The sequence below is a fragment of the Hemiscyllium ocellatum genome, chromosome 7 (assembly GCF_020745735.1).
Source record: "Hemiscyllium ocellatum isolate sHemOce1 chromosome 7, sHemOce1.pat.X.cur, whole genome shotgun sequence".
Taxonomy (NCBI): domain Eukaryota; kingdom Metazoa; phylum Chordata; class Chondrichthyes; order Orectolobiformes; family Hemiscylliidae; genus Hemiscyllium; species Hemiscyllium ocellatum.
In genome coordinates this window covers 4,723,203-4,734,371 of record NC_083407.1, presented here as the reverse complement: position 1 = coordinate 4,734,371, position 11,169 = coordinate 4,723,203, and the positions used below count along the sequence as shown (strand labels likewise).

General features: G+C 48.6%; 1 protein-coding gene across 1 annotated transcript in view; it reads left to right on the top strand.

Moving 5' to 3' along the window:
- The first annotated feature begins 9,879 nt into the window (after positions 1–9,879).
- The window catches only part of tmbim1a (transmembrane BAX inhibitor motif containing 1a), a 78,010-nt gene continuing 76,720 nt past the window's right edge, over positions 9,880–11,169 (top strand). Inside the window, exon 1 of the mRNA XM_060828208.1 lies at positions 9,880–9,975. The gene's annotated coding sequence lies outside the window, so the exon portion shown is untranslated. The remainder of the gene's footprint in view (positions 9,976–11,169) is intronic.

Here is an 11,169-nt window from a genome sequence, read left to right as displayed (position 1 = left end):
GGGCGAGGCCACTTTGGATTTGGTACTGGGTAATGAATCTGGCCAGGTGTTAGATTTGGAAGTAGGTGAGCACTTTGGTGATAGTGACCACAATTTGGTTATGTTTACTTTAGCGATGGAAAGGGATAGGTATATACCACAGGCAAGAGTTATAGCTGGGAGAAAGGCAATTACAATACAATTCGGCAAGATTTAGGATGCATAGTATGAGGAAGGAAACTACAGAGATTGAACACAATTGAAATGTGGAGCTTGTTCAAAAAACCGCTACTGCATGTCCTTGATAAATATGTACCTTTCAGGCAGGGAGGAAGTGGTCAAATGTGGAGGCTGTGGTTTACTAAAGACCTAAAGAGAGAGCTAAGAGCCAGGAGAGGATATGAGAAGTCATTGGCGGATAGAATCAAGGAAAATCCTAAGGCTTTCTATCGGTATATCAGGAATAAAGGAATGACTACAGATTAGGGCCAGGAAAAGCGCAGCAGGCCAGGCAGCATCCGAGAAGCAGGAGAATTGACGTTTCGGGCCTAAGCCCTCCTTCAGGAATGCCCAAAACGTTGATTTTCCTGCTCCTCAGATGTTGCCTGGCCTGCTGCGCTTTTCCAGCACCACACTTTTCAACTCTGGATTCCAGCATCTGTAATCCTCACTTTCTCCTACAGATTAGGGCCAATTAAGGACAGTAGTGGGAAGTTGTGCATGGAGTCAGAGGAGATGGGGAGGCACTAAATGAATATCTTTCTTCAGTATTTACACTGGAAAAATGGGCAGTGGAGAATACTGAGATACAGGCTACTGGACTAGATGGGATTGAGGTTCACAAGGAGGAGGTGTTAGCAATCCTGGAAAGTGTAAAAATAGTCAAGTCCCCTGGGCCATGGGATTTATCCTAGGATTCTCTGGGAAGCAAGGGAGGAGATTTCTGTGCCTTTGACTTTGGTCTTTATGTCGTCATTGTCTACAGGAATAGTGCCAGAAGACTGAAGGATAGCAAATGTTGTTCCCTTGTTCAAGAAGGGGAGTAGAGACAACCCTGGTTATTATAGATCAGTGAGCCTGACTTTGGTTCTGGGTAAAGTGTTGGAAAAGGTTATAAGGGATAGGATTTATAATCATCTTGAAAGGAATAAGTTGGTAGGGATAGTCAACATGGTTTTGTGAAGCGTAGGTTGTACCTCACAAACATTACTGAGTTTTTCGAGAAAGTGACCAAACAGGTGGATGAGGGTAAAGTGGTTGATGTGGTGTATATGGATTTCAGTAAAGCAGTTGATAAGGCTCCCCACAGTAGGCTTTTGCACAAAATGCGGAGGTATGGGATTGAGGGTGATTTAGTGGTATGGATCAGAAATTGGTTAGCTGAAAGAAGACAGAGGGAGGTGATTGATGGGAAATATTCATTCTGGAGTTCAGGTACTAGTGTTGTACTGCAAGGATCTGTTTTGGGGTTACTGCTGTTTGTCGTTTTATAAATGACCTGGATGAGAGTGTAGAAGATGAGTTAGTAAATATGTGGATGACACTAAGGTCGGTGGAGTTGTGGTAGTGCTGAAGGATGTTGTGGGTTACAGAGGGACATAGATAAGCTGCAAAGATGGGCTGAGAGGTGGCAAATGAAGTTTAATGTGGAAAAGTGTGAGGTGATTCATGTTGCAAGGAGTAACAGGAATGCAGAGTACTCAGTTAATGGTAAGATTTTTCTTAGTGTAGATGAACAGAGAGATCTCGGTGTCCATCTACATACAACCCTGAAAGTTGCCACCCAGGTTGACAGGGTTGTTAAGAAGGCACACGGTGTGTTAGCTTTTATTGGTAGAGGGATTGAGTTTCAGAGCCATGAGGTCATGCTACTTTTGTACAAAACTCTGGTGCGGCCGTGTTTGGAATTTTCCGTACATTTTTGGTCACCACATTATAGGAAGAATGGGAAGCTTTGGAAAGGGTTCAGAGGAGATTTACTAGGATGTTGCCCTCGTATGGAGGGAAGGTTTTACAAGGAAAGGCTGAGGGACTTGAGGCTGTTTTCATTGGAGAGAAGAAGGTTGAGAGGCGACTTAATTTAAACATTTAAGATAATCAGAGAGTTAGAAGGATGGACAGTGAAAGCCTTTTTCCTCAGATGGTGATGGTTAGGACGAGAAGGCATAGCTTTAAATTGAGGGGTGATAGACATAGGACAGATGTCAGAGGTAGGTTCTTTACTCAGAGAGTAGTTAGGGGTGTGGAATGGCCTGCCTGCAACAGTAGTAGATTCCCCAACTTTCAGGGCATTTAAATGGGTATTGGATAGACGTTTGGGTGAGAATTGAATAGTGTAGGTTAAATTGGCTTCAGATTAGTTTCACAGGTTAATGTGTCACTGAGGGCCAAAGGGCCTGTACTGTGCTGCAATGTTCCATGTTCTATGTTCAGAGTTTGTCTAGGACCTCATCTAGACTGAAAAGGAACTTTTACAGATTAAGGGCAACTTTGGTTCCAGTCTCGTAAAAGTTACATTCTCAGCTTATCTGTTAAAAAAAAGTTTTGTGATTTACATATGAAAGAAGTGAAACTATCATGGTCATTCTAACAGATGAAAGACTTAACAATCAAGGTATTTTTCAATGTATAATTTCAGTTACATCACACTGAAAACTTTTGCTCTAAATTCTGTGTCTTACAATTGTGTCCTCCACCACCACCTGAGGAAGGAGCGGCGCTCCGAAAGCTAGTGCTTCCAATTAAACCTGTTGGACTATAGCCGTGTGTTGTGTGATGTTTAACTTTGTACACCCCAGTCCAACACCGGCATCTCCGAATCATGTCCACACAGACAGTCATCTGAGGTCAGGTCCTTTCTGCCATGAAGCAGCACTGCTAACCACTGAGCCACAGAGTTACCCCAAACACCTGGGGCTGAGATAGGATGGAACATTTCTCACTGGAGTGTAGGATGTTGAGAGGTGAATTTATAGAGGTTTATAAAATCATGAGTGACATAGATAGGGTTTTTGGCAGGTTTTTTTTTCTCCAGGATGAGGGATTTCAAAACTAGTGGACATATTTTTAAGATGAGAGGGGAGAGATTTAAAAAGACATGAAGGGAAATTATTTTACACAGAGGATGGTTCACCTCTGGAATGAACTTCCTGAAGAAGTAATGGATGCAGCCCCTGTTACAACATTTAAAAGACACTTAGATAAGGACATGAATAGGAAAGGTTTGGAGGGATCTGGGGCAGGAGCCAGCAAGTGAGACTAGTTTAGTTTGAGATTATGTTGAGCATGGACTGGTTGGACAAAGAGTCTGTTTCTCTGCTGCATGACTCTATCACTACAGTTAAAGTACAGACAAAGGAAACAAGAATTGGCACAACAACTCTATTATAAAACTTAACAGAACAATAGATTATTTAACTACTAAACAGCAATTGTTCCAATGTAGTAACATTCCCCCAAACACACCCTTAGCAAAGGCAAATTCAATAAAAAAGATTGTCTTACACAAAATTCTCCTGTCCAGGAGGAAAAAACATCAAGAGAAAACTCATTGAAAGATAACTCAAGTGTCTTGCTGTAGCAGGGTGAGACGAGTTACAGCTACCGACAGCTACTGAATGTTAAAATCTTGGTTCTGTGGGAGCTTGACCCCGCCCCTTCAAGCTGCTTTTATTGTTCCAATTTTAACAAAAAAATCCCAAGGCCTCACACGCCATTTACTTTATTGGCTTTAACAGGTCACTTGTTCCCTCTGTCTCAACCTCTCTTCATAGAAATAAACAGGACTAAATACAACCATAGGATCATCACACAATGTACACCACAATGTCTGGCTGGTCAGCCTCCCTCTGCAGTATATCCTGAGCAGGACTTGAGGCATCCTTCGCTCTAGCTTTTGAACAATTTAAAGTGAACAATTCAAATTAAATATGAGACTGAAAAATAAAAGAGAGATTTTGTGTTGCATTTTATTGAACTACCAGATGCCTTAACGTGCACTGAAATGTAATCACTGTGGTAATGCAGGGTAAAGGCCAGGAGGTATGAATTTTGAAATATGGTTTTAAATTGTACCCTTGTCCTTAAGTTCTTCCAAAGAAGTCAGACAATGTTGTTAGACTCGTGGGAGTCTGACACTGCTGTTTACTGGGACCTGTTCTCAAGGTGAGCTGAAAATGTGTTGCTGGAAAAGCGCAGCAGGTCCGGCAGCATCCAAGGAGCAGGAGATTCGACGTTTTGGGCATAAGCCCTTCATCAGGAATGAAAGAGAGATTCCTGAAGAAGGGCTTATGCCCGAAACGTCGAATCTCCTGCTCCTTGGATGCTGCCTGACCTGCTGCGCTTTTCCAGCAACACATTTTCAGCTCTGATCTCCAGCATCTGCAGTCCTCACTTCCTCCTGTTCTCAAGGTAAAAACAATGACTGCAGATGCTGGAAACCAGATTCTCTACCTGGTGCTGTTGGCTGCCATACCTGACCACTATCTCATGGAGGCTGAGCACAATCTGTCCAATAATGCCTCTTATCACTCAGTCAATCATCAACTCACCATCCAACATCAAAGTTAAAAATCACACAACACCAGGGTACAGTCCAACAGGTTTATTTGGAAGCAGGAGCATTCGGAGCGCTGCTCCTTCATCAGGTGGTTGTGGACTTTAAGATCGTAAGTTACAATTTATTGCAAACGTTTAGTGTGATGCAATTGAAATTATATATTGAAAAAGACCTGGATTGTTTGTTAAGTCTCTCACCTTTTAGAATGACCATATTGGTTTCAGTTCTTCCACATGCGAGTCCCAGAATCTTTTTGAAAGTTACATTCTCAAGTGAACTTTAACAATAGGTGCCAAGTCAGCCCAGGTAATGTATTGAAGGTGTGAGGTGCCCTGTGTGAGGCTGGCTGTGCCCTAATGTTCAGACTGATTCTATTTCTAAAAAAGGGATTTACAGAATCTCACATGGATTCATGCAGTTTTTGAGCAAAATGAAATGTAACTCTGCAAGTACAAATTCACCCCACAAACTTATATGTTGTGTGTGTGTGTGTAGCGGGGAGGGGGTTATGAGTTTCTGTGGGAGTGTGCGCGTATGTGTCTGTGTGTGACTGAGAGTGTAAAGGGCTATAAGTCTGTGAGAGGGTGTGTATGTGTGTATGTGTGAGCATATGAGAGCTAATGGGGGGCACGGTGGCACAGTGGTTAGTACTAGATCAGTGGTGCTGGAAGAGCACAGCAGTTCAGGCAGCATCCAAAGTGCAGTGAAATCAACGTTTCAGGCAAAAGCCCTTCATCAGGAATAAAGGCTGTGAGCCTGAAGCGTGGAGAGATAAGCTAGAGGAGGGTGGGGGTGGGGAGAAAGTAGCATAGAGTACAATGGGTGAGTGGGGGAGGAGATGAAGGTGATAGGTCAGGGAGGAGAGGGTGGAGTGGATAGGTGGAAAAGGAGCTAGGCAGGTAGGACAAGTCCGGACAAGTCATGGGGACAGTGCTGAGCTGGAAGTTTGGAACTAGGGTGAGGTGGGGGAAGGGGAAATGAGGAAACTGTTGAAGTCCACATTGATGCCCGGGGGTTGAAGTGTTCTGAGGCGGAAGATGAGGCGTTCTTCCTCCAGGCGTCTGGTGGTGAGGGAGCGGTGGTGAAGGAGGCCCAGGACCTCCATGTCCTCGGCAGAGTGGGAGGGGGAGTTGAAATGTTGGGCCACGGGGCGGTGTGGTTGATTGGTGCGGGTGTCCCAGAGATGTTCCCTAAAGTGCTCTGCCAGGAGGCGTCCAGTTTTCCCAATGTAGAGGAGACCACATCAGGAGCAACAGATACAATAAATGATATTAGTGGATGTGCAGGTAAAACTTTGATGAATGTGCATGCACCTTTAGGGCCTTGGATAGAGGTGAGGGAGGAGGTGTGGGCACAGGTTTTACAGTTCCTGTGGTGGCAGGGAAAGTGCCAGGATGGGAGGGTGCGTTGTAGGGGGGCGTGGACCTGACCAGGTAGTCACGGAGGGAACGGTCTTTGTGGAAGGTGGAAAGGGGTGGGGAGGGAGATATATCCCTGGTGATGGGGTCTTTTTGGAGGTGGCGGAAATGTCAGCGGATGATTTGGTTTATGCGAAGGTTTGTAGAGTGGAGGTGAGCACCAGGGGCGTTCTGTCCTTGTTACGGTTGGAGGGGTGGGGTCTGAGGGCGGAGGTGCGGGAAGGGAAATTGCAGTCTCTAAAGAAGGAGGCCATCTGGTGTGTTCTGTGGTGGAACTGGTCCTCCTGGGAGCAGATACGGCGGAGGCGGAGGAATTGGGAATACAGGATGGCATTTTTGCAGGAGGTAGGGTGGGAAGAGGTGTAATCCAGGTAGCTGTGGGAGTCGGTGGGTTTGTAAAAAATGTCAGTGTCAAGTCGGTCGTCATTAATGGAGATGGAGAGGTCCAGGAAGGGGAGGGAGGTGTCAGAGATGGGATGGAGAGGTCCAGGAAGGGGAGGGAGAATACCTCTTCCCACCCTACCTCTTGCAAAAATGCCATCCTGTATTCCCAATTCCTCTGCCTCCGCTGTATCTGCTCCCAGGAGGACCAGTTCCACCACAGAACACACCAGATGGCCTCCTTCTTTAGAGACCGCAATTTCTCTTCCCACGTGGTCAAAGATGCCCTCCAACACATCTCGTCCACATTCCACACCTCCACCCTCAGACCCCACCCCTCCAACCGTAACAAGGACAGAACGCCCCTGGTGCTCACCTACCACCCTAGCAACCTTCGCATAAACCAAATCATCGGCCGACATTTCCACCACCTCCAAACAGACCCCACCACCAGGGATATATTTCCCTCCCCACCCCTTTCCGCCTTCCACAAAGACCGTTCCCTCCGTGACTACCTGGTCAGGTCCACGCCCCCCTACAACCCACCCTCCCATCCTGGCACTTTCCCCTGCTACTGCAGGAACTGTAAAACCTGTGCTCACACCTCCTCCCTCACCTCTATCCAAGCCCCTAAAGGAGCCTTCCACATCCATCAAAGTTTTACCTACACATCCACTAGTATCATTTATTGTATCCGTTGCTCCCGATGCAGTCTCCTCTACATTGGGGAGACTGGGCACCTCCTACCAGAGCGCTTTAGGGAACATCTCCGGGACACCAGCACCAATCAACCACACCGCCCCGTGGCCCAACATTTCAACTTCCCCTCCCAATCTGCTGAGGACATGGAGGTCCTGGGCCTCCTTCACCGCCGCTCCCTCACCACCAGACGCCTGGAGGAAGAACGCCTCATCTTCCGCCTCGGAACACTTCAACCCCAGGGCATCAATGTGGACTTCAACAGTTTCCTCATTTCCCCTTCCCCCACCTCACCCTAGTTCCAAACTTCCAGCTCAGCACTGTCCCCATGACTTGTCTGGACTTGTCCTACCTGCCTATCTCCTTTTCCACCTATCCACTCCACCCTCTCGTCCCTGACCTATCACCTTCATCCCCTCCCCCACTCACCCATTGTACTCTATGCTACTTTCTCCCCACCCCCACCCTCCTCTAGCTTATCTCTCCACGCTTCAGGCTCACAGCCTTTATTCCTGATGAAGGGCTTTTGCCCGAAACGTCGATTTCCCTGCTCATTGGATGCTGCCTGAACTGCTGTGCTCTTCCAGCACCACTAATCCAGAATCTGGTTTCCAGCATCTGCAGTCATTGTCTTTACCACAGTGGTTAGCACTGCTGCCTCACAGCGCCAGAGACCCAGGTTCACTTCCCGACTCAGACGACTGACTGTGTGGAGTTTGCACGTTCTCCCTGTGTCTGTGTGGGTTTCCTCCGGGTGCTCCGGTTTCCTCCCACAGTCCAAAGATGTGCGGGTCAGGTGAATTGGCCACGCTAAATTGCCTGTAGTGTTAGGTAAGGGGTAAATGTAGGGGAATGGGTCTGAGTGGGTTGCACTTCGGTGGGTCCGTGTGGACTTGTTGGTCTGAAGGGCCTGTTTCCACACTGTAAGTAATCTAATCTAATCTAATAATATTGACAATATGAGAGCGAATTGTCATACACTCACACATACGCACCCTCTCACAGACTTATACGCCTTAACACTCACAAACATACACATTCACACACTCACACATTTAAATTGTGGGGTGAATTTGTACTTGCAGAGTTACATTTTGTTTTGGTCAAAAACTGCATGAATCTGTGTAAGATTCTGTAAATTCCTTCTTTAGAAACAATCAGTCTGAACATTGGGGCACCGACAGCCTCACACAGGGCACCTCACACCTTCAATACATTATCTGGGCCGACATGGCACCACTGTTAAAGTTCACTTTCAAAAGGTTCTGGGACTTACATTTAAGGAACTGAAACCAACATGGACATTCTAAAAGATGAGAAACTTAACAAACAGTATATAATTTCAGTTGCATCACACTGAAAACTTTTGCTATAAATTCTGTGTCTTATGATCTTTTACTCCACACCACCGGATGAAGGAGCAGTGCTCTGAAAGCTAGTGCTTCCAAATAAACCCATTGGACTATAACCTGGTGTTGTGGATCAGTGGTGCTGGAAGAGCACAGCAGGTCAGGCAGTATCTGAGGAACAGGAAAATTGACCTTTCAGGCAAAAGCCTTTCATCAGGTGTGGTATATGAGTTGGGTAGTCATGTCAAGTTTGTACAGGACATTGATGAGACCTCTTTAGAATTAGAACCCCGACAGTGTGGAAACAGGCCATTCAGCCCAACAAGTCCACACCAACCCTCTGAGGAGTAACCCACCCAAACCCCTTCCCCTACCCTATATTTACCCCTGACTAATGCACCTAACCTATACATCCCTGAACACTACGGGCAATTTACCATGGTCACTTCACCCTAACCTGCACATCTTTGGATTGTGGGAGGAAACCAGACCACCCGGAGGAAACCCACGCAGACACAGAGAGAACGTGCAAACTCCACATAGACAATCACCCGAGGCGGGAATCGAACTCTGGTCCCTAGTGCTGCTAACTGTGCCACTCTTCTGGAATACTGGGTCCAGTTCCGGTCAGCCAGTTATAGGAAGGATATTATTAAGCTGGAGAGGTTTCAGGAGAGATTCATGAGGATGTTGCTGGCTATGGAAGGTTTGAGTTATAAAGGATGGTGGAATTGGCTGGGACCTTTTTCACTGGAGTGTAGGAGGTTGAGAGGTGACCTTATAGTAAAAAATATAAAATCATGAGGGGCATGGATAGGATTAATGGCAGGTGTCTTTTCCCTGGGAAAGGGAATTTCAAGACTAGTGGGAGTATTTTCAAGGTGAGAGGAGAGAGATTTTAAAAAGTATGAGGTACTTTTATTTACACAGATGGTGATTTGTGTGTGGAATGAACTTACTGAGGAAGTGGTGAATACAATAACAAGGTTTAAAAGACACTGTTAAATTCATGAATAGGGTGGGTTGGTGGGTATGGGCCAGGAGCAGGCAGGTGGGGCTAGAATAGTGTGGAATTATGTTCTGCAGGGACTGGTTGAACTGAAGGGTCTGTTTCTGTGCTCTATAAGAAAATTGGGAGTGAGATAGAGAGAAACTCCTTTACTCAGAGTGGATTTGGAATGCGCTGCCTGGGAGACTGATTCCACAGGAGGCTGGAGAGCCGGAGATATATTTGAAAGTGATGAGGTTAGGGGCTGGAGAGTGGGGCTAGCTGGGTGTCTCTATCAGGAGCCGGTGCAGACACGATGGGCCGAATGATCTCCATTTGCAATGTCAAAGAGCAGAGGGGTTGGGATCAGTCCGACTGCCGTACCCACAGAGCTAGTACAGGCTGTGCGGGCCGAATGTCCCGCCTTGAGCTGTTGCTTGGTTCGAGCGCCGTGTCTCCGGCAGAGGGGGCCCGCTGGCTGCTCTCCCCACCCACCCACCCAGACACACAGGGAGAGAGAGAGAGAGACCCAGGGAGGGACCCAGCCTGCTCGGGGCAGGGCGACTGAGAGCCTCCAGCCCGGAGCACACAGCAGCGATCCCGGTGAGTTTCAAAACTTTCCTCCAAACTCCTGCTCAACTTTCAGGCGAGTTGTGTTTCGCTGTTTGGGGAGTGGGTGGGGAAGGGAGCTCCCCTCCAGCCCGACCACATCCCCGGCAGCTTTATTACAAGAGAAAGGGGCAGTTGGCCATCGAAAAGAGAGCCCCCATTCCCAACTGAAAGGGTCCAGAGAAAGGGAATGAAACATCCCTCCCTGACATTTTTCCATTCCCCAGCAGGACAGCTCATGGGGAGGAGCAGCTCCCCATCGCCCCCAGGACAACCCGCGGCTGCTCTCGGCCTCTCGGGGTTTCTCACCCTGGCCAGCCCGCTTCCCACCCCCCCCCCCCAACCTTTCCCACACTCCCCCCCCCCCCCCCCCAACCTTTCCCACACTCCCCCCCCCCCAACCTTTCCCACACTCCCCCCCCCCCCCCAACCTTTCCCACACTCCCCCCCCCAACCTTTCCCACACCCCCCCCAACCTTTCCCACACTCCCCCCCCCCCAACCTTTCCCACACTCCCCCCCCCCAACCTTTCCCACACTCCCCCCCAACCTTTCCCACACTCCCCCCCCAACCTTTCCCACACTCCCCCCCCAACCTTTCCCACACTCCCTACTGCCCTACCCCCCATCCCCATCCTCCCCACTGATCCCCAGCCTCCCCACTGATCCCCATTGTCCCCCATCCTCCCCACTGATCCCCATCCTCCCCCTCCCTCTCCACTGATCGCCATCCTCCCCTCCCTCCCCACTGATCCCCATCCTCCCCACCCTCCCCACTGATCCCCATCCTCCCCCTTCCTCTCCACTGATCCCCATCCTCCCCCTCCCTCTCCACTGATCCCCATCCTCCCCCTCCCTCTCCACTGATCCCCATCCTCCCCACACCCTCCCCACTGATCCCCATCCTCCCCACTGATCCCCATCCTCCCCACACCCTCCCCATTGATCCCCATCCTCCCCATTGATCCCCCCTCCCCACTGATCCCCATCCTCCCCACTGATCCCCATCCTCCCCACTGATCCCCCCTCCCCACTGATCCCCATCCTCCCCACACCCTCCCCATCCTTCCTTCGATCTCCAGGTCCCCACCTCCCCTACTCCTCACCCTCCATTCCACCCTCACCACTAAACCTCACCTTCCCACTATTCTTCACCCCCCCCCCAAATTCCACACTACCTCATCCGTCA